General features: G+C 44.9%; 11 non-coding genes across 11 annotated transcripts; 6 read left to right on the top strand and 5 right to left on the bottom strand.

Moving 5' to 3' along the window:
* The first annotated feature begins 329 nt into the window (after window positions 1-329).
* On the top strand, window positions 330-419 carry trnap-agg (transfer RNA proline (anticodon AGG)). The gene is given in 2 exon segments: window positions 330-365; window positions 384-419. It is a non-coding gene; the product is annotated as a tRNA-Pro (tRNA).
* Window positions 420-1691: 1272 nt separating this feature from the next.
* On the bottom strand, window positions 1692-1781 carry trnar-ucg (transfer RNA arginine (anticodon UCG)). Its single transcript is given in 2 exon segments — window positions 1692-1727; window positions 1745-1781. It is a non-coding gene; the product is annotated as a tRNA-Arg (tRNA).
* A 3173-nt stretch (window positions 1782-4954) lies between these two features.
* On the bottom strand, window positions 4955-5044 carry trnar-ucg (transfer RNA arginine (anticodon UCG)). The gene is given in 2 exon segments: window positions 4955-4990; window positions 5008-5044. It is a non-coding gene; the product is annotated as a tRNA-Arg (tRNA).
* A 1819-nt stretch (window positions 5045-6863) lies between these two features.
* On the top strand, window positions 6864-6953 carry trnap-agg (transfer RNA proline (anticodon AGG)). The gene is given in 2 exon segments: window positions 6864-6899; window positions 6918-6953. It is a non-coding gene; the product is annotated as a tRNA-Pro (tRNA).
* A 6438-nt stretch (window positions 6954-13391) lies between these two features.
* trnap-agg (transfer RNA proline (anticodon AGG)) lies at window positions 13392-13481 on the top strand. The gene is given in 2 exon segments: window positions 13392-13427; window positions 13446-13481. It is a non-coding gene; the product is annotated as a tRNA-Pro (tRNA).
* Window positions 13482-14753: 1272 nt separating this feature from the next.
* Window positions 14754-14843, bottom strand: trnar-ucg (transfer RNA arginine (anticodon UCG)). The gene is given in 2 exon segments: window positions 14754-14789; window positions 14807-14843. It is a non-coding gene; the product is annotated as a tRNA-Arg (tRNA).
* Window positions 14844-18017: 3174 nt separating this feature from the next.
* Window positions 18018-18107, bottom strand: trnar-ucg (transfer RNA arginine (anticodon UCG)). The gene is given in 2 exon segments: window positions 18018-18053; window positions 18071-18107. It is a non-coding gene; the product is annotated as a tRNA-Arg (tRNA).
* Window positions 18108-19918: 1811 nt separating this feature from the next.
* trnap-agg (transfer RNA proline (anticodon AGG)) lies at window positions 19919-20008 on the top strand. The gene is given in 2 exon segments: window positions 19919-19954; window positions 19973-20008. It is a non-coding gene; the product is annotated as a tRNA-Pro (tRNA).
* Window positions 20009-21550: 1542 nt separating this feature from the next.
* On the top strand, window positions 21551-21640 carry trnap-agg (transfer RNA proline (anticodon AGG)). Its single transcript is given in 2 exon segments — window positions 21551-21586; window positions 21605-21640. It is a non-coding gene; the product is annotated as a tRNA-Pro (tRNA).
* Window positions 21641-22912: 1272 nt separating this feature from the next.
* Window positions 22913-23002, bottom strand: trnar-ucg (transfer RNA arginine (anticodon UCG)). Its single transcript is given in 2 exon segments — window positions 22913-22948; window positions 22966-23002. It is a non-coding gene; the product is annotated as a tRNA-Arg (tRNA).
* Window positions 23003-24813: 1811 nt separating this feature from the next.
* On the top strand, window positions 24814-24903 carry trnap-agg (transfer RNA proline (anticodon AGG)). Its single transcript is given in 2 exon segments — window positions 24814-24849; window positions 24868-24903. It is a non-coding gene; the product is annotated as a tRNA-Pro (tRNA).
* Window positions 24904-27051: the final 2148 nt, after the last annotated feature.

Genomic DNA, 27051 nt, shown 5'->3' with positions numbered 1-27051 from the left:
CAAAAATTGTCGGTTTGAAGCCAGATTCGGAACAGAAGAAGTGTCGCCCAGTTAATTAAACGACCGCAGCAGGACTCGAACCTGCAATCTTCTGATAACTGAAAAACTCGCTAACCGAATTCAGACGCCTTACCCATTAGGCCACGCAGCCGCAGATGCTGCTGAGTTTCTTTTTATGGGGAGAATTGTGAGCAGATTCAAGGAAACTGCTCGCAAAAAGAAGCGGATTGAGGAAAAGTTAAACATTTTAACTGAATGAACAGGACTTCTGCGAGCTGGGTTTGCACCAGCGCAGGGAATCGCAATGCAACTTAAAACATAACATCGGCGGCTCGTTGGTCTAGGGGTATGATTCTCGCTTAGGGAATTTCCATGGCTTAAATTGCGAGAGGTCCCGGGTTCAAATCCCGGACGAGCCCCGCCACATTTAGTTGAATTCAACACCTCGGTCATGAAAACTGAAATCGTTCTCCTTTAAAAAAAACGGAATGATCCGGGACTGTGAGCTCTGCCATTTCAAACAGAAACAGAATGATCCGGGACTGTGAGCACTCTCTTTTTAAACAGACCCAGAGTGATTAACAAATGACCACGACCCATTCCATTATAGACAGGCCTGATTTTCAATGCTTATGAAATCGATGGCAACATATATCGGACTGTTTCTATAACAGGCGGCCGATTACGATGCCCGCTTTTCTGTTGGGTGACAAATTGAAAGTTTACTCCATTGTAATTTTCCCTTTATCTCCGTCATTTCTCTCCAGCCAAATGAACTGAGTCTAGGTGTCAGCCGTGGCTCAGCGGCAGCAAAGTCAAGCACCACTCCAGAGACTTGAGCAGATAATCCAGGCAGACACTCCAGTGCAGTAATGACGTAGTGCTGCACTGTTGGTGCCTCCGTCTTTCTAGTAAGACGTTAAACCGGGCCCTCGGATCCCATGAGAGTATGCCGAAAAGAACGAGGATGTCTCGCCCATTAGTTATATCTCAACCAAAGACACTAAAGCAGAAAATCTCGTCATTAAGGTTGATAAATATTTCTGAAATTACATTGCCTCCTAAAGGAGAAATTTATGTTTCTGCTCCCTAATCATTTGGCTCTGGTCCCGCTACTCTTTAATTCGGTGACAATCTCAGCAGAAGAAAGGAGGAGTTCGACAATCTCCGAATCGCGATCACTGCTCCAACTTCATTCAAGAAGTTGAAGAATTGCAGTGGTCTCTCTTAATTTTAACAAGATATGAGTAATGCATGGGGCACAGACCAGGAGCACCAGAGCGACTCTGACGAAATTGCATTTGAAAGCTTATTTTAGACAAGATTCAGTTAAATGCTCGGAAAGTGTACCAGTATCAAACGTAATAACGACGAGGATGGGAGCTGAACCCTCGCGTACAGATCGGCAATAGATTAACTGTCTATCGCCTTAACCTTTCGGCCACCTCGACTCAACCATATACCGCTCTCAGCCATTTCATTTCCTGCTTTTTGCATCTAAGCAGAAATACCCTGAAAGAAAGTCCACTTCACCGCTTATCCTGCCCGTGCACACAGATCAACAATGTTGAAAATGTACAATCAGCTTAATGTAAGCAAAAGGCCTTCCACTGCTTCAGTTGAGGGACTGTCAAAAATGTTCGGTTTGAAGCCAGATTCGGAACAGAAAAAGTGTCGCCCAGTTAATTAAACGACTGCGGCAGGACTCGAACCTGCAATCTTCTGATGACTGAATAACTCATAACCGAAGTCAGACGCCTTATCCATTAGGCCACGCAGCCGCTGATACTGCTGGTTGTCTTTTTATGGGGAGAATTGTGAGCAGATTCAAGGAAACTGCTCGCGAAAAGAAGCGGATTGAGGAAAAGTTAAACATTTTAACTGAATGAACAGGACTTCTGCGAGCTGGGTTTGCACCAGCGCAGGGAATCACAATGCAACTTGAAGCACAGCATCGGTGGTTCGTTGGTCTAGGGGTATGACTCTCGCTTAGGGAATTTTCGTGGCTTAAAATGCGAGACGTCCCGGGTTCAAATCCCGGGCTGAGCCCCGCCGCATTTAGTTAAACTCAACACCTCGGTCATGAAAGCTGAAACCGTTCTACTTTAAAAAATACGGAATTAATCGGGACTGTGAGCTCTGCCATTTTAAACAGAAACAGAATGATCCGGGAATGTGAGCACTCCCGGTTTAAATAGACCCAGAGTGATTAACAACTGACCACGACCCATTCCATTATAGACAGGCCTGATTTTCAATGCTTATGAAATCGATGGCAACATAAATCGGACTGTTTCTATAACAGGCGGCCGATTACGATGCCCGCTTTTCTTTTGGGTGACAAATTGAAAGTTTACTCCATTGTAATTTTTCCCTTTATCTCCGTCATTTCTCTCCAGCCAAATGAACTGAGTCTAGGTGTCAGCCGTGGCTCAGCGGCAGCAAAGTCAAGCACCACTCCAGAGACTTGAGCAGATAATCCAGGCAGACACCCCAGTGCAGTAATGAGGTAGTGCTGCACTGTTGGTGCCTCCGTCTTTCTAGTAAGACGTTAAACCGGGTCCTCCGATCCCATGAGAGTATGCCGAAAAGAATGAGGATGTCTCGCCCCTTATTTATATCTCAACCAAAGACACTAAAACAGAAAATCTCGTCATTAAGGTTGATAAATATTTTTGAAATTACATTGCCTCCTAAAGGAGAAATTTATGTTTCTGCTCCCTAATCATTTGGCTCTGGTCCCGCTACTCTTTAATTCGGTGACAATCTCAGCAGAAGAAAGGAGGAGTTCGACAATCTCCGAATCGCGATCACTGCTCCAACTTCATTCAAGAAGTTGAAGAATTGCAGTGGTCTCTTTTAATTTTAACAAGATATGAGTAATGCATGGGGCACAGACCAGGAGCACCAGAGCGACTCTGACGAAATTGCATTTGAAAGCTTATTTTAGGCAAGATTCAGTTAAATGCTCGGAAATTGTACCAGTATCAAACGTAATAATGACGAGAATGGGAGCTGAACCCTTGCGTACAGATCGGCAATAGATTAACAGTCTATCGCCTTAACATTTCGGCCACCTCGACTCAACCATATACTGCTCTCAGCCATTCCATTTCCTGCTTTTTGCATCTAAGCAGAAATACCCTGAAAGAAAGTCCACTTCACCGCTTATCCTGCCCGTGCACCCAGATCTACAATGTTGAAAATGTACAATCAGCTTAATGTAAGCAAAAGGCCTTCCACTGCTTCAGTTGAGGGACTGTCAAAAATTGTCGGTTTGAAGCCAGATTCGGAACAGAAGAAGTGTCGCCCAGTTAATTAAACGACCGCAGCAGGACTCGAACCTGCAATCTTCTGATAACTGAAAAACTCGCTAACCGAATTCAGACGCCTTACCCATTAGGCCACGCAGCCGCAGATGCTGCTGAGTTTCTTTTTATGGGGAGAATTGTGAGCAGATTCAAGGAAACTGCTCGCAAAAAGAAGCGGATTGAGGAAAAGTTAAACATTTTAACTGAATGAACAGGACTTCTGCGAGCTGCGTTTGCACCAGCGCAGGGAATCGCAATGCAACTTAAAACATAACATCGGCGGCTCGTTGGTCTAGGGGTATGATTCTGGCTTTGGGAATTTCCATGGCTTTAATTGCGAGAGGTCCCGGGTTCAAATCCCGGACGAGCCCCGCCGCATTTAGTTGAATTCAACACCTCGGTCATGAAAACTGAAATCGTTCTCCTTTAAAAAAAACGGAATGATCCGGGACTGTGAGCTCTGCCATTTCAAACAGAAACAGAATGATCCGGGACTGTGAGCACTCTCTTTTTAAACAGACCCAGAGTGATTAACAACTGACCACGACCCATTCCATTATAGACAGGCCTGATTTTCAATGCTTATGAAATCGATGGCAACATAAATCGGACTGTTTCTATAACAGGCGGCCGATTACGATGCCCGCTTTTCTGTTGGGTGACAAATTGAAAGTTTACTCCATTGTAATTTTCCCTTTATCTCCGTCATTTCTCTCCAGCCAAATGAACTGAGTCTAGGTGTCAGCCGTGGCTCAGCGGCAGCAAAGTCAAGCACCACTCCAGAGACTTGAGCAGATAATCCAGGCAGACACTCCAGTGCAGTAATGACGTAGTGCTGCACTGTTGGTGCCTCCGTCTTTCTAGTAAGACGTTAAACCGGGCCCTCGGATCCCATGAGATTATGCCGAAAAGAACGAGGATGTCTCGCCCATTAGTTATATCTCAACCAAAGACACTAAAGCAGAAAATCTCGTCATTAAGGTTGATAAATATTTCTGAAATTACATTGCCTCCTAAAGGAGAAATTTATGTTTCTGCTCCCTAATCATTTGGCTCTGGTCCCGCTACGCTTTAATTCGGTGACAATCTCAGCAGAAGAAAGGAGGAGTTCGACAATCTCCGAATCGCGATCACTGCTCCAACTTCATTCAAGAAGTTGAAGAATTGCAGTGGTCTCTCTTAATTTTAACAAGATATGAGTAATGCATGGGGCACAGACCAGGAGCACCAGAGCGCCTCTGACGAAATTGCATTTGAAAGCTTATTTTAGACAAGATTCAGTTAAATGCTCGGAAAGTGTACCAGTATCAAACGTAATAACGACGAGGATGGGAGCTGCACCCTCGCGTACAGATCGGCAATAGATTAACTGTCTATCGCCTTAACCTTTCGGCCACCTCGACTCAACCATATACTGCTCTCAGCCATTTCATTTCCTGCTTTTTGCATCTAAGCAGAAATACCCTGAAAGAAAGTCCACTTCACCGCTTATCCTGCCCGTGCACCCAGATCTACAATGTTGAAAATGTACAATCAGCTTAATGTAAGCAAAAGGCCTTCCACTGCTTCAGTTGAGGGACTGTCAAAAATGTTCGGTTTGAAGCCAGATTCGGAACAGAAAAAGTGTCGCCCGGTTAATTAAACGACTGCGGCAGGACTCGAACCTGCAATCTTCTGATGACTGAATAACTCATAACCGAAGTCAGACGCCTTATCCATTAGGCCACGCAGCCGCTGATACTGCTGGGTGTCTTTTTATGGGGAGAATTGTGAGCAGATTCAAGGAAACTGCTCGCAAAAAGAAGCGGATTGAGGAAAAGTTAAACATTTTAACCGAATGAACAGGACTTCTGCGAGCTGGGTTTGCACCAGCGCAGGGAATCACAATGCAACTTGAAACAGAGCATCGGTGGTTCGTTGGTCTAGGGGTATGACTCTCGCTTAGAGAATTTCCGTGGCTTAAAATGCGAGACGTCCCGGGTTCAAATCCCGGACTGAGCCCCGCCGCATTTAGTTAAACTCAACACCTCGGTCATGAAAGCTGAAACCGTTCTACTTTAAAAAATACGGAATTAATCGGGACTGTGAGCTCTGCCATTTTAAACAGAAACAGAATGATCCGGGAATGTGAGCACTCCCGGTTTAAATAGACCCAGAGTGATTAACAACTGACCACGACTGACCACGACCCATTCCATTACAAACAGGCCTGATTTTCAATGCTTATGAAATCGATGGCAACATATATCGGACTGTTTCTATAACAGGCGGCCGATTACGATGCCCGCTTTTCTGTTGGGTGACAAATTGAAAGTTTACTCCATTGTAATTTTCCCTTTATCTCCGTCATTTCTCTCCAGCCAAATGAACTGAGTCTAGGTGTCAGCCGTGGCTCAGCGGCAGCAAAGTCAAGCACCACTCCAGAGACTTGAGCACATAATCCAGGCTGACACTCCAGTGCAGTAATGACGTAGTGCTGCACTGTTGGTGCCTCCGTCTTTCTAGTAAGACGTTAAACCGGGCCCTCGGATCCCATGAGAGTATGCCGAAAAGAACGAGGATGTCTCGCCCATTATTTATATCTCAACCAAAGACACTAAAGCAGAAAATCTCGTCATTAAGGTTGATAAATATTTTTGAAATTACATTGCCTCCTAAAGGAGAAATTTATGTTTCTGCTCCCTAATCATTTGGCTCTGGTCCCGCTACTCTTTAATTCGGTGACAATCTCAGCAGAAGAAAGGAGGAGTTCGACAATCTCCGAATCGCGATCACTGCTCCAACTTCATTCAAGAAGTTGAAGAATTGCAGGGATCTCTTTTAATTTTAACAAGATATGAGTAATGCATGGGGCACAGACCAGGAGCACCAGAGCGCCTCTGACGAAATTGCATTTGAAAGCTTATTTTAGACAAGATTCAGTTAAATGCTCGGAAAGTGTACCAGTATCAAACGTAATAACGACGAGGATGGGAGCTGCACCCTCGCGTACAGATCGGCAATAGATTAACTGTCTATCGCCTTAACCTTTCGGCCACCTCGACTCAACCATATACTGCTCTCAGCCATTTCATTTCCTGCTTTTTGCATCGAAGCAGAAATACCCTGAAAGAAAGTCCACTTCACCGCTTATCCTGCCCGTGCACCCAGATCAACAATGTTGAAAATGTACAATCAGCTTAATGTAAGCAAAAGGCCTTCCACTGCTTCAGTTGAGGGACTGTCAAAAATGGTCGGTTTGAAGCCAGATTCGGAACAGAAAAAGTGTCGCCCAGTTAATTAAACGACTGCGGCAGGACTCGAACCTGCAATCTTCTGATGACTGAATAACTCATAACCGAATTCAGACGCCTTATCCATTAGGCCACGCAGCCGCTGATACTGCTGGTTGTCTTTTTATGGGGAGAATTGTGAGCAGATTCAAGGAAACTGCTCGCAAAAAGAAGCGGATTGAGGAAAAGTTAAACATTTTAACTGAATGAACAGGACTTCTGCGAGCTGGGTTTACACCAGCGCAGGGAATCGCAATGCAACTTAAACCATAACATCGGCGGCTCGTTGGTCTAGGGGTATGATTCTCGCTTAGGGAATTTCCATGGCTTAAATTGCGAGAGGTCCCGGGTTCAAATCCCGGACGAGCCCCGCCACATTTAGTTGAATTCAACACCTCGGTCATGAAAACTGAAATCGTTCTCCTTTAAAAAATACGGAATGATCCGGGACTGTGAGCTCTGCCATTTCAAACAGAAACAGAATGATCCGGGACTGTGAGCACTCTCTTTTTAAACAGACCCAGATTAATTAACAACTGACCACGACCCATTCCATTATAGACAGGTCTGATTTTCAATGCTTATGAAATCGATGGCAACATATATCGGGCTGTTTCTATAACAGGCGGCCGATTACGATGCCCGCTTTTCTGTTGGGTGACAAATTGAAAGTTTACTCCATTGTAATTTTCCCTTTATCTCCGTCATTTCTCTCCAGCCAAATGAACTGAGTCTAGGTGTCAGCCGTGGCTCAGCGGCAGCAAAGTCAAGCACCACTCCAGAGACTTGAGCACATAATCCAGGCTGACACTCCAGTGCAGTAATGAGGTAGTGCTGCACTGTTGGTGCCTCCGTCTTTCTAGTAAGACGTTAAACCGGGCCCTCGGATCCCATGAGAATATGCCGAAAAGAACGAGGATGTCTCGCCCATTAGTTATATCTCAACCAAAGACACTAAAGCAGAAAATGTCGTCATTAAGGTTGATAAATATTTCTGAAATTACATTGCCTCCTAAAGGAGAAATTTATGTTTCTGCTCCCTAATCATTTGGCTCTGGTCCCGCTACTCTTTAATTCGGTGACAATCTCAGCAGAAGAAAGGAGGAGTTCGACAATCTCCGAATCGCGATCACTGCTCCAACTTCATTCAAGAAGTTGAAGAATTGCAGTGGTCTCTCTTAATTTTAACAAGATATGAGTAATGCATGGGGCACAGACCAGGAGCACCAGAGCGCCTCTGACGAAATTGCATTTGAAAGCTTATTTTAGACAAGATTCAGTTAAATGCTCGGAAATTGTACCAGTATCAAACGTAATAACGACGAGGATGGGAGCTGAACCCTCGCGTACAGATCGGCAATAGATTAACTGTCTATCGCCTTAACCTTTCGGCCACCTCGACTCAACCATATACTGCTCTCAGCCATTTCATTTCCTGCTTTTTGCATCTAAGCAGAAATACCCTGAAAGAAAGTCCACTTCACCGCTTATCCTGCCCGTGCACCCAGATCAACAATGTTGAAAATGTACAATCAGCTTAATGTAAGCAAAAGGCCTTCCACTGCTTCAGTTGAGGGACTGTCAAAAATTGTCGGTTTGAAGTCAGATTCGGAACAGAAGAAATGTCGCCCAGTTAATTAAACGACCGCAGCAGGACTCGAACCTGCAATCTTCTGATAACTGAAAAACTCACTAACCGAATTGAGACGCCTTAACCATTAGGCCACGCAGCCGCAGATGCTGCTGAGTTTCTTTTTATGGGGAGAATTGTGAGCAGATTCAAGGAAACTGCTCGCAAAAAGAAGCGGATTGAGGAAAAGTTAAACATTTTAACTGAATGAACAGGACTTCTGCGAGCTGGGTTTGCACCAGCGCAGGGAATCACAATGCAACTTAAAGCACAGCATCGGTGGTTCGTTGGACTAGGGGTATGACTCTCGCTTTAGAGAATTTTCGTGGCTTAAAATGCGAGACGTCCCGGGTTCAAATCCCGGGCTGAGCCCCGCCGCATTTAGTTAAACTCAACACCTCGGTCATGAAAGCTGAAACCGTTCTACTTTAAAAAATACGGAATTAATCGGGACTGTGAGCTCTGCCATTTTAAACAGAAACAGAATGATCCGGGAATGTGAGCACTCCCGGTTTAAATAGACCCAGAGTGATTAACAACTGACCACGACCCATTCCATTATAGACAGGTCTGATTTTCAATGCTTATGAAATCGATGGCAACATAAATCGGACTGTTTCTTTAACAGGCGGCAGATTACGATGCCCGCTTTTCTGTTGGGTGACAAATTGAAAGTTTACTCCATTGTAATTTTTCCCTTTATCTCCGTCATTTCTCTCCAGCCAAATGAACTGAGTCTAGGTGTCAGCCGTGGCTCAGCGGCAGCAAAGTCAAGCACCACTCCAGAGACTTGAGCAGATAATCCAGGCAGACACCCCAGTGCAGTAATGAGGTAGTGCTGCACTGTTGGTGCCTCCGTCTTTCTAGTAAGACGTTAAACCGGGTCCTCCGATCCCATGAGAGTATGCCGAAAAGAACGAGGATGTCTCGCCCCTTATTTATATCTCAACCAAAGACACTAAAACAGAAAATCTCGTCATTAAGGTTGATAAATATTTTTGAAATTACATTGCCTCCTAAAGGAGAAATTTATGTTTCTGCTCCCTAATCATTTGGCTCTGGTCCCGCTACTCGTTAATTCGGTGACAATCTCAGCAGAAGAAAGGAGGAGTTCGACAATCTCCGAATCGCGATCACTGCTCCAACTTCATTCAAGAAGTTGAAGAATTGCAGTGGTCTCTTTTAATTTTAACAAGATATGAGTAATGCATGGGGTACAGACCAAGAGCACCAGAGCGACTCTGACGAAATTGCATTTGAAAGCTTATTTTAGGCAAGATTCAGTTAAATGCTCGGAAATTGTACCAGTATCAAACGTAATAATGACGAGAATGGGAGCTGAACCCTTGCGTACAGATCGGCAATAGATTAACAGTCTATCGCCTTAACATTTCGGCCACCTCGACTCAACCATATACTGCTCTCAGCCATTCCATTTCCTGCTTTTTGCATCTAAGCAGAAATACCCTGAAAGAAAGTCCACTTCACCGCTTATCCTGCCCGTGCACCCAGATCTACAATGTTGAAAATGTACAATCAGCTTAATGTAAGCAAAAGGCCTTCCACTGCTTCAGTTGAGGGACTGTCAAAAATTGTCGGTTTGAAGCCAGATTCGGAACAGAAGAAGTGTCGCCCAGTTAATTAAACGACCGCAGCAGGACTCGAACCTGCAATCTTTTGATAACTGAAAAACTCGCTAACCGAATTCAGACGCCTTACCCATTAGGCCACGCAGCCGCAGATGCTGCTGAGTTTCTCTTTATGGGGAGAATTGTGAGCAGATTCAAGGAAACTGCTCGCAAAAAGAAGCGGATTGAGGAAAAGTTAAACATTTTAACTGAATGAACAGGACTTCTGCGAGCTGCGTTTGCACCAGCGCAGGGAATCGCAATGCAACTTAAAACATAACATCGGCGGCTCGTTGGTCTAGGGGTATGATTCTGGCTTTGGGAATTTGCATGGCTTTAATTGCGAGAGGTCCCGGGTTCAATTCCCGGACGAGCCCCGCCGCATTTAGTTGAATTCAACACCTCGGTCATGAAAACTGAAATCGTTCTCCTTTAAAAAAAACGGAATGATCCGGGACTGTGAGCTCTGCCATTTCAAACAGAAACAGAATGATCCGGGACTGTAAGCACTCTCTTTTTAAACAGACCCAGAGTGATTAACAACTGACCACGACCCCTTGCATTATAGACAGGCCTGATTTTCAATGCTTATGAAATCGATGGCAACATAAATCGGACTGTTTCTATAACAGGCGGCCGATTACGATGCCCGCTTTTCTGTTGGGTGGCAAATTGAAAGTTTACTCCATTGTAATTTTCCCTTTATCTCCGTCATTTCTCTCCAGCCAAATGAACTGAGTCTAGGTGTCAGCCGTGGCTCAGCGGCAGCAAAGTCAAGCACCACTCCAGAGACTTGAGCAGATAATCCAGGCAGACACCCCAGTGCAGTAATGAGGTAGTGCTGCACTGTTGGTGCCTCCGTCTTTCTAGTAAGACGTTAAACCGGGTCCTCCGATCCCATGAGAGTATGCCGAAAAGGACGAGGATGTCTCGCCCCTTATTTATATCTCAACCAAAGACACTAAAACAGAAAATCTCGTCATTCAGGTTGATAAATATTTTTGAAATTACATTGCCTCCTAAAGGAGAAATTTATGTTTCTGCTCCCTAATCATTTGCCTCTGGTCCCGCTACTCTTTCATTCGGTGACAATCTCAGCAGAAGAAAGGAGGAGTTCGACAATCTCCGAATCGCGATCACTGCTCCAACTTCATTCAAGAAGTTGAAGAATTGCAGTGGTCTCTTTTAATTTTAACAAGATATGAGTAATGCATGGGGCACAGACCAGGGGCACCAGAGCGACTCTGACGAAATTGCATTTGAAAGCTTATTTTAGGCAAGATTCAGTTAAATGCTCGGAAATTGTACCAGTATCAAACGTAATAATGACGAGAATGGGAGCTGAACCCTCGCGTACAGATCGGCAATAGATTAACAGTCTATCGCCTTAACCTTTCGGCCACCTCGACTCAACCATATACTGCTCTCAGCCATTCCATTTCCTGCTTTTTGCATCTAAGCAGAAATACCCTGAAAAAAAGTCCACTTCACCGCAGATCCTGCCCGTGCACCCAGATCTACAATGTTGAAAATGTACAATCAGCTTAATGTAAGCAAAAGGCCTTCCACTGCTTCAGTTGAGGGACTGTCAAAAATGTTCGGTTTGAAGCCAGATTCGGAACAGAAAAAGTGTCGCCCAGTTAATTAAACGACTGCGGCAGGACTCGAACCTGCAATATTCTGATGACTGAATAACTCATAACCGAAGTCAGACGCCTTATCCATTAGGCCACGCAGCCGCTGATACTGCTGGGAGTCTTTTTATGGGGAGAATTGTGAGCAGATTCAAGGAAACTGCTCGCAAAAAGAAGCGGATTGAGGAAAAGTTAAACATTTTAACTGAATGAACAGGACTTCTGCGAGCTGGGTTTGCACCAGCGCAGGGAATCACACTGCAACTTGAAGCAGAGCATCGGTGGTTCGTTGGTCTAGGGGTATGACTCTCGCTTAGAGAATTTCCGTGGCTTAAAATGCGAGACGTCCCTGTTTCAAATCCCGGGCTGAGCCCCGCCGCATTTAGTTAAACTCAACACCTCGGTCATGAAAGCTGAAACCGTTCTACTTTAAAAAATACGGAATTAATCGGGACTGTGAGCTCTGCCATTTTAAACAGAAACAGAATGATCCGGGAATGTGAGCACTCCCGGTTTAAATAGACCCAGAGTGATTAACAACTGACCCCGACCCATTCCATTATAGACAGGCCTGATTTTCAATGCTTATGAAATCGATGGCAACATAAATCGGACTGTTTCTATAACAGGCGGCCGATTACGATGCCCGCTTTTCTGTTGGGTGACAAATTGAAAGTTTACTCCATTGTAATTTTTCCCTTTATCTCCGTCATTTCTCTCCAGCCAAATGAACTGAGTCTAGGTGTCAGCCGTGGCTCAGCGGCAGCAAAGTCAAGCACCACTCCAGAGACTTGAGCAGATAATCCAGGCAGACACCCCAGTGCAGTAATGAGGTAGTGCTGCACTGTTGGTGCCTCCGTCTTTCTAGTAAGACGTTAAACCGGGTCCTCCGATCCCATGAGAGTATGCCGAAAAGAACGAGGATGTCTCGCCCCTTATTTATATCTCAACCAAAGACACTAAAACAGAAAATCTCGTCATTAAGGTTGATAAATATTTTTGAAATTACATTGCCTCCTAAAGGAGAAATTTATGTTTCTGCTCCCTAATCATTTGCCTCTGGTCCCGCTACTCTTTCATTCGGTGACAATGTCAGCAGAAGAAAGGAGGAGTTCGACAATCTCCGAATCGCGATCACTGCTCCAACTTCATTCAAGAAGTTGAAGAATTGCAGTGGTCTCTTTTAATTTTAACAAGATATGAGTAATGCATGGGGCACAGACCATGAGCACCAGAGCGACTCTGACGAAATTGCATTTGAAAGCTTATTTTAGGCAAGATTCAGTTAAATGCTCGGAAATTGTACCAGTATCAAAAGTAATAATGACGAGAATGGGAGCTGAACCCTCGCGTACAGATCGGCAATAGATTAACAGTCTATCGCCTTAACCTTTCGGCCACCTCGACTCAACCATATACCGCTCTCAGCCATTCCATTTCCTGCTTTTTGCATCTAAGCAGAAATACCCTGAAAGAAAGTCCACTTCACCGCTTATCCTGCCCGTGCACCCAGATCTACAATGTTGAAAATGTACAATCAGCTTAATGAAAGCAAAAGGCCTTCCACTGCTTCAGCTGAGGGACTGTCAAAAATTGTCGGTTTGAAGCCAGATTCGGAACAGAAGAAGTGTCGCCCAGTTAATTAAACGACCGCAGCAGGACTCAAACCTGCAATCTTCTGATAACTGAAAAACTCGCTAACCGAATTCAGACGCCTTACCCATTAGGCCACGCAGCCGCAGATGCTGCTGAGCTTCTTTTTATGGGGAGAATTGTGAGCAGATTCAAGGAAACTGCTCGCAAAAAGAAGCGGATTGAGGAAAAGTTAAACATTTTAACTGAATGAACAGGGCTTCTGCGAGCTGGGTTTGCACCAGCGCAGGGAATCGCAATGCAACTTAAACCATAGCATCGGCGGCTCGTTGGTCTAGGGGTATGATTCTCGCTTAGGGAATTTCCATGGCTTAAATTGCGAGAGGTCCCGGGTTCAAATCCCGGACGAGCCCCGCCACATTTAGTTGAATTCAACACCTCGGTCATGAAAACTGAAATCGTTCTCCTTTAAAAAAAACGGAATGATCCGGGACTGTGAGCTCTGCCATTTCAAACAGACACAGAATGATCCGGGACTGTGAGCACTCTCTTTTTAAACAGACCCAGAGTGATTAACAACTGACCACGACCCATTCCATTGTAGACAGGCCTGATTTCCAATGCTTATGAAATCGATGGCAACATATATCGGACTGTTTCTATAACAGGCGGCAGATTACGATGCCCGCTTTTCTGTTGGGTGACAAATTGAAAGTTTACTCCATTGTAATTTTCCCTTTATCTCCGTCATTTCTCTCCAGCCAAATGAACTGAGTCTAGGTGTCAGCCGTGGCTCAGCGGCAGCAAAGTCAAGCAGCACTCCAGAGACTTGAGCAGATAATCCAGGCTGACACTCCAGTGCAGTAATGACGTAGTGCTGCACTGTTGGTGCCTCCGTCTTTCTAGTAAGACGTTAAACCGGGCCCTCGGATCCCATGAGAGTATGCCGAAAAGAACGAGGATGTCTCGCCCATTATTTATATCTCAACCAAAGACACTAAAGCAGAAAATCTCGTCATTAAGATTGATAAATATTTTTGAAATTACATTGCCTCCTAAAGGAGAAATTTATGTTTCTGCTCCCTAATCATTTGGCTCTGGTCCCGCTACTCTTTAATTCGGTGACAATCTCAGCAGAAGAAAGGAGGAGTTCGACAATCTTCGAATCGCGATCACTGCTCCAACTTCATTCAAGAAGTTGAAGAATTGCAGTGGTCTCTTTTAATTTTAACAAGATATGAGTAATGCATGGGGCACAGACCAGGAGCACCAGAGCGCCTCTGACGAAATTGCATTTGAAAGCTTATTTTAGACAAGATTCAGTTAAATGCTCGGAAAGTGTACCAGTATCAAACGTAATAACGACGAGGATGGGAACTGAACCCTCGCGTACAGATCGGCAATAGATTAACTGTCTATCGCCTTAACCTTTCGGCCACCTCGACTCAACCATATACTGCTCTCAGCCATTTCATTTCCTGCTTTTTGCATCGAAGCAGAAATACCCTGAAAGAAAGTCCACTTCACCGCTTATCCTGCCCGTGCACCCAGATCAACAATGTTGAAAATGTACAATCAGCTTAATGTAAGCAAAAGGCCTTCCACTGCTTCAGTTGAGGGACTGTCAAAAATGGTCGGTTTGAAGCCAGATTCGGAACAGAAAAAGTGTCGCCCAGTTAATTAAACGACTGCGGCAGGACTCGAACCTGCAATCTTCTGATGACTGAATAACTCATAACCGAAGTCAGACGCCTTATCCATTAGGCCACGCAGCCGCTGATACTGCTGGTTGTCTTTTTATGGGGAGAATTGTGAGCAGATTCAAGGAAACTGCTCGCAAAAAGAAGCGGATTGAGGAAAAGTTAAACATTTTAACCGAATGAACAGGACTTCTGCGAGCTGGGTTTGCACCAGCGCAGGGAATCACAATGCAACTTGAAGCAGAGCATCGGTGGTTCGTTGGTCTAGGGGTATGACTCTCGCTTAGGGAATTTCCGTGGCTTAAAATGCGAGACGTCCCGGGTTCAAATCCCGGACTGAGCCCCGCCGCATTTAGTTAAACTCAACACCTCGGTCATGAAAGCTGAAACCGTTCTACTTTAAAAAATACGGAATTAATCGGGACTGTGAGCTCTGCCATTTTAAACAGAAACAGAATGATCCGGGAATGTGAGCACTCCCGGTTTAAATAGACCCAGAGTGATTAACAACTGACCACGACCCATTCCATTATAGACAGGCCTGATTTTCAATGCTTATGAAATCGATGGCAACATATATCGGACTGTTTCTATAACAGGCGGCCGATTACGATGCCCGCTTTTCTGTTGGGTGACAAATTGAAAGTTTACTCCATTGTAATTTTTCCCTTTATCTCCGTCATTTCTCTCCAGCCAAATGAACTGAGTCTAGGTGTCAGCCGTGGCTCAGCGGCAGCAAAGTCAAGCACCACTCCAGAGACTTGAGCAGATAATCCAGGCAGACACCCCAGTGCAGTAATGAGGTAGTGCTGCACTGTTGGTGCCTCCGTCTTTCTAGTAAGACGTTAAACCGGGTCCTCCGATCCCATGAGAGTATGCCGAAAAGAACGAGGATGTCTCGCCCCTTATTTATATCTCAACCAAAGACACTAAAACAGAAAATCTCGTCATTAAGGTTGATAAATATTTTTGAAATTACATTGCCTCCTAAAGGGGAAATTTATGTTTCTGCTCCCTAATCATTTGCCTCTGGTCCCGCTAATCTTTCATTCGGTGACAATGTCAGCAGAAGAAAGGAGGAGTTCGACAATCTCCGAATCGCGATCACTGCTCCAACTTCATTCAAGAAGTTGAAGAATTGCAGTGGTCTCTTTTAATTTTAACAAGATATGAGTAATGCATGGGGCACAGAACAGGAGCACCAGAGCGACTCTGACGAAATTGCATTTGAAAGCTTATTTTAGGCAAGATTCAGTTAAATGCTCGGAAAGTGTACCAGTATCAAACGTAATAATGACGAGAATGGGAGCTGAACCCTCGCGTACAGATCGGCAATAGATTAACAGTCTATCGCCTTAACCTTTCGGCCACCTCGACTCAACCATATACCGCTCTCAGCCATTCCATTTCCTGCTTTTTGCATCTAAGCAGAAATACCCTGAAAGAAAGTCCACTTCACCGCTTATCCTGCCCGTGCACCCAGATCTACAATGTTGAAAATGTACAACCAGCTTAATGTAAGCAAAAGGCCTTCCACTGCTTCAGCTGAGGGACTGTCAAAAATTGTCGGTTTGAAGCCAGATTCGGAACAGAAGAAGTGTCGCCCAGTTAATTAAACGACCGCAGCAGGACTCAAACCTGCAATCTTCTGATAACTGAAAAACTCGCTAACCGAATTCAGACGCCTTACCCATTAGGCCACGCAGCCGCAGATGCTGCTGAGCTTCTTTTTATGGGGAGAATTGTGAGCAGATTCAAGGAAACTGCTCGCAAAAAGAAGCGGATTGAGGAAAAGTTAAACATTTTAACTGAATGAACAGGACTTCTGCGAGCTGGGTTTGCACCAGCGCAGGGAATCGCAATGCAACTTAAACCATAACATCGGCGGCTCGTTGGTCTAGGGGTATGATTCTCGCTTCTGGAATTTCCATGGCTTAAATTGCGAGAGGTCCCGGGTTCAAATCCCGGAACGAACCCCGCCGCATTTAGTTGAATTCAACACCTCGGTCATGAAAACTGAAATCGTTCTCCTTTAAAAAAAACGGAATGATCCGGGACTGTGAGCTCTGCCATTTCAAACAGAAACAGAATGATCCGGGACTGTGAGCACTCTCTTTTTAAACAGACCCAGAGTGATTAACAACTGACCACGACCCATTCCATTATAGACAGGCCTGATTTTCAATGCTTATGAAATCGATGGCAACATATATCGGACTGTTTCTATAACAGGCGGCCGATTACGATGCCCGCTTTTCTGTTGGGTGACAAATTGAAAGTTTACTCCATTGTAATTTTCCCTTTATCTCCGTCATTTCTCTCCAGCCAAATGAACTGAGTCTAGGTGTCAGCCGTGGCTCAGCGGCAGCAAAGTCAAGCACCACTCCCGAGACTTGAGCACATAATCCAGGCTGACACTCCAGTGCAGTAATGACGTAGTGCTGCACTGTTGGTGCCTCCGTCTTTCTAGTAAGACGTTAAACCGGGCCCTCGGATCCCATGAGAGTATGCCGAAAAGATCGAGGATGTCTCGCCCATTATTTATATCTCAACCAAAGACACTAAAGCAGAAAATCTCGTCATTAAGGTTGATAAATATGTTTGAAATTACATTGCCTCCTAAAGGAGAAATTTATGTTTCTGCTCCCTAATCATTTGGCTCTGGTCCCGCTACTCTTTAATTCGGTGACAATCTCAGCAGAAGAAAGGAGGAGTTCGACAATCTCCGAATCGCGATCACTGCTCCAACTTCATTCAAGAAGTTGAAGAATTGCAGTGGTCTCTTTTAATTTTAACAAGATATGAGTAATGCATGGGGCACAGACCAGGAGCACCAGAGCGCCTCTGACGAAATTGCATTTGAAAGCTTATTTTAGACAAGATTCAGTTAAATGCTCGGAAAGTGTACCAGTATCAAACGTAATAACGACGAGGATGGGAGCTGCACCCTCGCGTACAGATCGGCAATAGATTAACTGTCTATCGCCTTAACCTTTCGGCCACCTCGACTCAACCATATACTGCTCTCAGCCATTTCATTCCCTGCTTTTTGCATCCAAGCAGAAATACCCTGAAAGAAAGTCCACTTCACCGCTTATCCTGCCCGTGCACCCAGATCAACAATGTTGAAAATGTACAATCAGCTTAATGTAAGCAAAAGGCCTTCCACTGCTTCAGTTGAGGGACTGTCAAAAATGGTCGGTTTGAAGCCAGATTCGGAACAGAAAAAGTGTCGGCCAGTTAATTAAACGACTGCGGCAGGACTCGAACCTGCAATCTTCTGATGACTGAATAACTCATAACCGAAGTCAGACGCCTTATCCATTAGGCCACGCAGCCGCTGATACTGCTGGTTGTCTTTTTATGGGGAGAATTGTGAGCAGATTCAAGGAAACTGCTCGCAAAAATAAGCGGAATGAGGAAAAGTTAAACATTTTAACTGAATGAACAGGACTTCTGCGAGCTGGGTTTGCACCAGCGCAGGGAATCACAATGCAACTTGAAGCAGAGCATCGGTGGTTCGTTGGTCTAGGGGTATGACACTCGCTTAGGGAATTTCCGTGGCTTAAAATGCGAGACGTCCCGGGTTCAAATCCCGGACTGAGCCCCGCCGCATTTAGTTAAACTCAACACCTCGGTCATGAAAGCTGAAACCGTTCTACTTTAAAAAATACGGAATTAATCGGGACTGTGAGCTCTGCCATTTTAAACAGAAACAGAATGATCCGGGAATGTGAGCACTCCCGGTTTAAATAGACCCAGAGTGATTAACAACTGACCACGACCCATTCCATTATAGACAGGCCTGATTTTCAATGCTTATGAAATCGATGGCAACATAAATCGGACTGTTTCTATAACAGGCGGCCGATTACGATGCCCGCTTTTCTGTTGGCTGACAAATTGAAAGTTTACTCCATTGTAATTTTTCCCTTTATCTCCGTCATTTCTCTCCAGCCAAATGAACTGAGTCTAGGTGTCAGCCGTGGCTCAGCGGCAGCAAAGTCAAGCACCACTCCAGAGACTTGAGCAGATAATCCAGGCTGACACGCCAGTGCAGTAATGACGTAGTGCTGCACTGTTGGTGCCTCCGTCTTTCTAGTAAGACGTTAAACCGGGTCCTCCGATCCCATGAGAGTATGCCGAAAAGAACGAGGATGTCTCGCCCCTTATTTATATCTCAACCAAAGACACTAAAACAGAAAATCTCGTCATTAAGGTTGATAAATATTTTTGAAATTACATTGCCTCCTAAAGGAGAAATTTATGTTTCTGCTCCCTAATCATTTGCCTCTGGTCCCGCTACTCTTTCATTCGGTGACAATGTCAGCAGAAGAAAGGAGGAGTTCGACAATCTCCGAATCGCGATCACTGCTCCAACTTCATTCAAGAAGTTGAAGAATTGCAGTGGTCTCTTTTAATTTTAACAAGATATGAGTAATGCATGGGGCACAGACCAGGAGCACCAGAGCGACTCTGACGAAATTGCATTTGAAAGCTTATTTTAGGCAAGATTCAGTTAAATGTTCGGAAATTGTACCAGTATCAAACGTAATAATGACGAGAATGGGAGCTGAACCCTCGCGTACAGATCGGCAATAGATTAACAGTCTATCGCCTTAACCTTTCGGCCACTTCGACTCAACCATATACCGCTCTCAGCCATTCCATTTCCTGCTTTTTGCATCTAAGCAGAAATACCCTGAAAGAAAGTCCACTTCACCGCTTATCCTGCCCGTGCACCCAGATCTACAATGTTGAAAATGTACAATCAGCTTAATGTAAGCAAAAGGCCTTCCACTGCTTCAGCTGAGGGACTGTCAAAAATTGTCGGTTTGAAGCCAGATTCGGAACAGAAGAAGTGTCGCCCAGTTAATTAAACGACCGCAGCAGGACTCAAACCTGCAATCTTCTGATAACTGAAAAACTCGCTAACCGAATTCAGACGCCTTACCCATTAGGCCACGCAGTCGCAGATGCTGCTGAGCTTCTTTTTATGGGGAGAATTGTGAGCAGATTCAAGGAAACTGCTCGCAAAAAGAAGCGGATTGAGGAAAAGTTAAACATTTTAACTGAATGAACAGGACTTCTGCGAGCTGGGTTTGCACCAGCGCAGGGAATCGCAATGCAACTTAAACCATAACATCGGCGGCTCGTTGGTCTAGGGGTATGATTCTCGCTTAGGGAATTTCCATGGCTTAAATTGCGAGAGGTCCCGGGTTCAAATCCCGGACGAGCCCCGCCACATTTAGTTGAATTCAACACCTCGGTCATGAAAACTGAAATCGTTCTCCTTTAAAAAAAACGGAATGATCTGGGACTGTGAGCTCTGCCATTTCAAACAGAAACAGAATGATCCGGGACTGTGAGCACTCTCTTTTTAAACAGACCCAGAGTGATTAACAACTGACCACGACCCATTCCATTATATACAGGCCTGATTTTCAATGCTTATGAAATCGATGGCAACATATATCGGACTGTTTCTATAAACAGGCGGCCGATTACGATGCCCGCTTTTCTGTTGGGTGACAAATTGAAAGTTTACTCCATTGTAATTTTCCCTTTATCTCCGTCATTTCTCTCCAGCCAAATGAACTGAGTCTAGGTGTCAGCCGTGGCTCAGCGGCAGCAAAGTCAAGCACCACTCCAGAGACTTGAGCAGATAATCCAGGCAGACACTCCAGTGCAGTAATGACGTAGTGCTGCACTGTTGGTGCCTCCGTCTTTCTAGTAAGACGTTAAACCGGGCCCTCGGATCCCATGAGAGTATGCCGAAAAGAACGAGGATGTCTCGCCCATTATTTATATCTCAACCAAAGACACTAAAGCAGAAAATCTCGTCATTAAGGTTGATAAATATGTTTGAAATTACATTGCCTCCGAAAGGAGAAATTTATGTTTCTGCTCCCTAATCATTTGGCTCTGGTCCCGCTACTCTTTCATTCGGTGACAATGTCAGCAGAAGAAAGGAGGAGTTCGACAATCTCCGAATCGCGATCACTGCTCCAACTTCATTCAAGAAGTTGAAGAATTGCAGTGGTCTCTTTTAATTTTAACAAGATATGAGTAATGCATGGGGCACAGACCAGGAGCACCAGAGCGACTCTGACGAAATTGCATTTGAAAGCTTATTTTAGGCAAGATTCAGTTAAATGCTCGGAAATTGTACCAGTATCAAACGTAATAATGACGAGAATGGGAGCTGAACCCTCGCGTACAGATCGGCAATAGATTAACAGTCTATCGCCTTAACCTTTCAGCCACCTCGACTCAACCATATACCGCTCTCAGCCATTCCATTTCCTGCTTTTTGCATCTAAGCAGAAATACCCTGAAAGAAAGTCCACTTCACCGCTTATCCTGCCCGTGCACCCAGATCTACAATGTTGAAAATGTACAATCAGCTTAATGTAAGCAAAAGGCCTTCCACTGCTTCAGCTGAGGGACTGTCAAAAATTGTCGGTTTGAAGCCAGATTCGGAACAGAAGAAGTGTCGCCCAGTTAATTAAACGACCGCAGCAGGACTCAAACTTGCAATCTTCTGATAACTGAAAAACTCGCTAACCGAATTCAGACGCCATACCCATTAGGCCACGCAGCCGCAGATGCTGCTGAGCTTCTTTTTATGGGGAGAATTGTGAGCAGATTCAAGGAAACTGCTCGCAAAAAGAAGCGGATTGAGGAAAAGTTAAACATTTTAACTGAATGAACAGGACTTCTGCGAGCTGGGTTTGCACCAGCGCAGGGAATCGCAATGCAACTTAAACCATAACATCGGCGGCTCGTTGGTCTAGGGGTATGATTCTCGCTTAGGGAATTTCCATGGCTTAAATTGCGAGAGGTCCCGGGTTCAAATCCCGGACGAGCCCCGCCACATTTAGTTGAATTCAACACCTCGGTCATGAAAACTGAAATCGTTCTCCTTTAAAAAAAACGGAATGATCCGGGACTGTGAGCTCTGCCATTTCAAACAGAAACAGAATGATCCGGGACTGTGAGCACTCTCTTTTTAAACAGACCCAGAGTGATTAACAACTGACCACGACCCATTCCATTATAGACAGTCCTGATTTTCAATGCTTATGAAATCGATGGCAACATATATCGGACTGTTTCTATAACAGGCGGCCGATTACGATGCCCGATTTTCTGTTGGGTGACAAATTGAAAGTTTACTCCATTGTAATTTTCCCTTTATCTCCGTCATTTCTCTCCAGCCAAATGAACTGAGTCTAGGTGTCAGCCGTGGCTCAGCGGCAGCAAAGTCAAGCACCACTCCCGAGACTTGAGCACATAATCCAGGCTGACACTCCAGTGCAGTAATGACGTAGTGCTGCACTGTTGGTGCCTCCGTTTTTCTAGTAAGACGTTAAACCGGGCCCTCGGATCCCATGAGAGTATGCCGAAAAGAACGAGGATGTCTCGCCCATTATTTATATCTCAACCAAAGACACTAAAGCAGAAAATCTCGTCATTAAGGTTGATAAATATGTTTGAAATTACATTGCCTCCTAAAGGAGAAATTTATGTTTCTGCTCCCTAATCATTTGGCTCTGGTCCCGCTACTCTTTAATTCGGTGACAATCTCAGCAGAAGAAAGGAGGAGTTCGACAATCTCCGAATCGCGATCACTGCTCCAACTTCATTCAAGAAGTTGAAGAATTGCAGTGGTCTCTTTTAATTTTAACAAGATATGAGTAATGCATGGGGCACAGACCAGGAGCACCAGAGCGCCTCTGACGAAATTGCATTTGAAAGCTTATTTTAGACAAGATTCAGTTAAATGCTCGGAAAGTGTACCAGTATCAAACGTAATAACGACGAGGATGGGAGCTGCACCCTCGCGTACAGATCGGCAATAGATTAACTGTCTATCGCCTTAACCTTTCGGCCACCTCGACTCAACCATATACTGCTCTCAGCCATTTCATTCCCTGCTTTTTGCATCCAAGCAGAAATACCCTGAAAGAAAGTCCACTTCACCGCTTATCCTGCCCGTGCACCCAGATCAACAATGTTGAAAATGTACAATCAGCTTAATGTAAGCAAAAGGCCTTCCACTGCTTCAGTTGAGGGACTGTCAAAAATGGTCGGTTTGAAGCCAGATTCGGAACAGAAAAAGTGTCGGCCAGTTAATTAAACGACTGCGGCAGGACTCGAACCTGCAATCTTCTGATGACTGAATAACTCATAACCGAAGTCAGACGCCTTATCCATTAGGCCACGCAGCCGCTGATACTGCTGGTTGTCTTTTTATGGGGAGAATTGTGAGCAGATTCAAGGAAACTGCTCGCAAAAAGAAGCGGATTGAGGAAAAGTTAAACATTTTAACTGAATGAACAGGACTTCTGCGAGCTGGGTTTGCACCAGCGCAGGGAATCACAATGCAACTTGAAGCAGAGCATCGGTGGTTCGTTGGTCTAGGGGTATGACACTCGCTTAGGGAATTTCCGTGGCTTAAAATGCGAGACGTCCCGGGTTCAAATCCCGGACTGAGCCCCGCCGCATTTAGTTAAACTCAACACCTCGGTCATGAAAGCTGAAACCGTTCTACTTTAAAAAATACGGAATTAATCGGGACTGTGAGCTCTGCCATTTTAAACAGAAACAGAATGATCCGGGAATGTGAGCACTCCCGGTTTAAATAGACCCAGAGTGATTAACAACTGACCACGACCCATTCCATTATAGACAGGCCTGATTTTCAATGCTTATGAAATCGATGGCAACATAAATCGGACTGTTTCTATAACAGGCGGCCGATTACGATGCCCGCTTTTCTGTTGGCTGACAAATTGAAAGTTTACTCCATTGTAATTTTTCCCTTTATCTCCGTCATTTCTCTCCAGCCAAATGAACTGAGTCTAGGTGTCAGCCGTGGCTCAGCGGCAGCAAAGTCAAGCACCACTCCAGAGACTTGAGCAGATAATCCAGGCTGACACGCCAGTGCAGTAATGACGTAGTGCTGCACTGTTGGTGCCTCCGTCTTTCTAGTAAGACGTTAAACCGGGTCTTCCGATCCCATGAGAGTATGCCGAAAAGAACGAGGATGTCTCGCCCCTTATTTATATCTCAACCAAAGACACTAAAACAGAAAATCTCGTCATTAAGGTTGATAAATATTTTTGAAATTACATTGCCTCCTAAAGGAGAAATTTATGTTTCTGCTCCCTAATCATTTGCCTCTGGTCCCGCTACTCTTTCATTCGGTGACAATGTCAGCAGAAGAAAGGAGGAGTTCGACAATCTCCGAATCGCGATCACTGCTCCAACTTCATTCAAGAAGTTGAAGAATTGCAGTGGTCTCTTTTAATTTTAACAAGATATGAGTAATGCATGGGGCACAGACCAGGAGCACCAGAGCGACTCTGACGAAATTGCATTTGAAAGCTTATTTTAGGCAAGATTCAGTTAAATGTTCGGAAATTGTACCAGTATCAAACGTAATAATGACGAGAATGGGAGCTGAACCCTCGCGTACAGATCGGCAATAGATTAACAGTCTATCGCCTTAACCTTTCGGCCACCTCGACTCAACCATATACCGCTCTCAGCCATTCCATTTCCTGCTTTTTGCATCTAAGCAGAAATACCCTGAAAGAAAGTCCACTTCACCGCTTATCCTGCCCGTGCACCCAGATCTACAATGTTGAAAATGTACAATCAGCTTAATGTAAGCAAAAGGCCTTCCACTGCTTCAGCTGAGGGACTGTCAAAAATTGTCGGTTTGAAGCCAGATTCGGAACAGAAGAAGTGTCGCCCAGTTAATTAAACGACCGCAGCAGGACTCAAACCTGCAATCTTCTGATAACTGAAAAACTCGCTAACCGAATTCAGACGCCTTACCCATTAGGCCACGCAGTCGCAGATGCTGCTGAGCTTCTTTTTATGGGGAGAATTGTGAGCAGATTCAAGGAAACTGCTCGCAAAAAGAAGCGGATTGAGGAAAAGTTAAACATTTTAACTGAATGAACAGGACTTCTGCGAGCTGGGTTTGCACCAGCGCAGGGAATCGCAATGCAACTTAAACCATAACATCGGCGGCTCGTTGGTCTAGGGGTATGATTCTCGCTTAGGGAATTTCCATGGCTTAAATTGCGAGAGGTCCCGGGTTCAAATCCCGGACGAGCCCCGCCACATTTAGTTGAATTCAACACCTCGGTCATGAAAACTGAAATCGTTCTCCTTTAAAAAAAACGGAATGATCTGGGACTGTGAGCTCTGCCATTTCAAACAGAAACAGAATGATCCGGGACTGTGAGCACTCTCTTTTTAAACAGACCCAGAGTGATTAACAACTGACCACGACCCATTCCATTATATACAGGCCTGATTTTCAATGCTTATGAAATCGATGGCAACATATATCGGACTGTTTCTATAAACAGGCGGCCGATTACGATGCCCGCTTTTCTGTTGGGTGACAAATTGAAAGTTTACTCCATTGTAATTTTCCCTTTATCTCCGTCATTTCTCTCCAGCCAAATGAACTGAGTCTAGGTGTCAGCCGTGGCTCAGCGGCAGCAAAGTCAAGCACCACTCCAGAGACTTGAGCAGATAATCCAGGCAGACACTCCAGTGCAGTAATGACGTAGTGCTGCACTGTTGGTGCCTCCGTCTTTCTAGTAAGACGTTAAACCGGGCCCTCGGATCCCATGAGAGTATGCCGAAAAGAACGAGGATGTCTCGCCCATTATTTATATCTCAACCAAAGACACTAAAGCAGAAAATCTCGTCATTAAGGTTGATAAATATGTTTGAAATTACATTGCCTCCGAAAGGAGAAATTTATGTTTCTGCTCCCTAATCATTTGGCTCTGGTCCCGCTACTCTTTCATTCGGTGACAATGTCAGCAGAAGAAAGGAGGAGTTCGACAATCTCCGAATCGCGATCACTGCTCCAACTTCATTCAAGAAGTTGAAGAATTGCAGTGGTCTCTTTTAATTTTAACAAGATATGAGTAATGCATGGGGCACAGACCAGGAGCACCAGAGCGACTCTGACGAAATTGCATTTGAAAGCTTATTTTAGGCAAGATTCAGTTAAATGCTCGGAAATTGTACCAGTATCAAACGTAATAATGACGAGAATGGGAGCTGAACCCTCGCGTACAGATCGGCAATAGATTAACAGTCTATCGCCTTAACCTTTCAGCCACCTCGACTCAACCATATACCGCTCTCAGCCATTCCATTTCCTGCTTTTTGCATCTAAGCAGAAATACCCTGAAAGAAAGTCCACTTCACCGCTTATCCTGCCCGTGCACCCAGATCTACAATGTTGAAAATGTACAATCAGCTTAATGTAAGCAAAAGGCCTTCCACTGCTTCAGCTGAGGGACTGTCAAAAATTGTCGGTTTGAAGCCAGATTCGGAACAGAAGAAGTGTCGCCCAGTTAATTAAACGACCGCAGCAGGACTCAAACTTGCAATCTTCTGATAACTGAAAAACTCGCTAACCGAATTCAGACGCCATACCCATTAGGCCACGCAGCCGCAGATGCTGCTGAGCTTCTTTTTATGGGGAGAATTGTGAGCAGATTCAAGGAAACTGCTCGCAAAAAGAAGCGGATTGAGGAAAAGTTAAACATTTTAACTGAATGAACAGGACTTCTGCGAGCTGGGTTTGCACCAGCGCAGGGAATCGCAATGCAACTTAAACCATAACATCGGCGGCTCGTTGGTCTAGGGGTATGATTCTCGCTTAGGGAATTTCCATGGCTTAAATTGCGAGAGGTCCCGGGTTCAAATCCCCGACGAGCCCCGCCACATTTAGTTGAATTCAACACCTCGGTCATGAAAACTGAAATCGTTCTCCTTTAAAAAAAACGGAATGATCCGGGACTGTGAGCTCTGCCATTTCAAACAGAAACAGAATGATCCGGGACTGTGAGCACTCTCTTTTTAAACAGACCCAGAGTGATTAACAACTGACCACGACCCATTCCATTATAGACAGTCCTGATTTTCAATGCTTATGAAATCGATGGCAACATATATCGGACTGTTTCTATAACAGGCGGCCGATTACGATGCCCGATTTTCTGTTGGGTGACAAATTGAAAGTTTACTCCATTGTAATTTTCCCTTTATCTCCGTCATTTCTCTCCAGCCAAATGAACTGAGTCTAGGTGTCAGCCGTGGCTCAGCGGCAGCAAAGTCAAGCACCACTCCAGTGACTTGAGCACATAATCCAGGCTGACACTCCAGTGCAGTAATGACGTAGTGCTGCACTGTTGGTGCCTCCGTCTTTCTAGTAAGACGTTAAACCGGGCCCTCG

The sequence above is a fragment of the Somniosus microcephalus genome, unplaced genomic scaffold (genome assembly GCF_052327205.1).
Source record: "Somniosus microcephalus isolate GS21.2 unplaced genomic scaffold, FLI_Smic_1.0 unresolved_chr1, whole genome shotgun sequence".
NCBI classification, from domain to species: Eukaryota; Metazoa; Chordata; class Chondrichthyes; order Squaliformes; family Somniosidae; genus Somniosus; species Somniosus microcephalus.
This window is presented reverse-complemented; position numbering and strand designations above follow the sequence as displayed.